At 30.7% G+C, this 1077-nt stretch overlaps 1 non-coding gene across 1 annotated transcript; it reads left to right on the forward strand.

Moving 5' to 3' along the window:
- The first annotated feature begins 793 nt into the window (after positions 1-793).
- Positions 794-876, forward strand: TRNAL-UAA (transfer RNA leucine (anticodon UAA)). Its single transcript has one exon. It is a non-coding gene; the product is annotated as a tRNA-Leu (tRNA).
- Positions 877-1077: the final 201 nt, after the last annotated feature.

A 1077-nucleotide genomic window follows, 5' to 3' on the forward strand; every position in this document is an offset into this window, starting at 1 on the left:
TGGCATTATTTTTTTTTACTGCATGTACATCTCACTATTGGAAAAGAAATTGAGCTTTAGGCATCAAGGTAAGGGATGATAAGCTATACTGTTACAAAATCAGAATCAAAGGGATTGGTTGAAGGTAAGGAAGGATAGCGTGATTGAATGCTTTAGTAGGTAAAAAAAAATCATACTAACACGCTGGTGGAAGGAAATTATTAATAAGACTAGTCGATTGATGAGTGAACACACATTTACTAGCTGAAACATAAATGCATATAGATTTTAAAGAAGAAGATAAGTGATTAAAATTAGGATTAGATTAGCACATGTTTGACAATAATTTACAAGAAGGGGAGATTTATGGGAAGGTAAAGGTGATAGAAATTATTATTTTCTACGATCTTATGTACAAAAGATTGTGTGGGTTCAAACTTTATAAAGGAAGACTTCAGATTTTTTGCACAAAAAGTGTGTGTGGGTTAAAACCCAGTTTAAAATATAGAAATATTTTCACATAAAAATAATTTTAAATTAATAAAAGAAAAAGCTGGTTTGTCCGAGAGGTTAAGGGAAAGACTTAAGATCTTCTGCACATAACTGTGTGAGTGGGTTTGAACCTCACAGTCGGCAATTGTAATCTTATTTTTTTGTACAAAAGGAATTTGCAATTTTTTTCACAAAAATTTACAAGTTTGTCCACGAAAGATTGTAAAAGATTAGTAGTTTTATCATATTGGTTGGTTGGCAATAGTTTAAAATATTGAAACTTTTTCACATCAAAATAACTTTAAATTAATAAAATCAAAAAGCTGGTTTGCCCGAGAGGTTAAGGGGGAAGACTTAAGATCTTCTGTACAAAAGTACGCGTGGGTTCGAACCCCACAGCTAGCAATTGTAGTTTTAATTTTCGTACGAAAAAGAATTTGTAATTTTTTTCACAAAAATTTACAATTTTGTGGATAAATAATTGTAATTTAAAATATTGAAACATTTTCACATAAAAAATTTCAATTTAATAAAAGAAAAAGCTGGTTTGCTCGAGAGGTTAAGGGGGAAGACTTAAGATCTTTTGCACAAAAGTGCGCGTGGGTT

The sequence above is a fragment of the Vigna unguiculata genome, chromosome 10 (assembly GCF_037176805.1).
Source record: "Vigna unguiculata cultivar grain cowpea cultivar isolate G323 ecotype 2 chromosome 10, ASM3717680v1, whole genome shotgun sequence".
Lineage (NCBI taxonomy): Eukaryota > Viridiplantae > Streptophyta > Magnoliopsida > Fabales > Fabaceae > Vigna > Vigna unguiculata.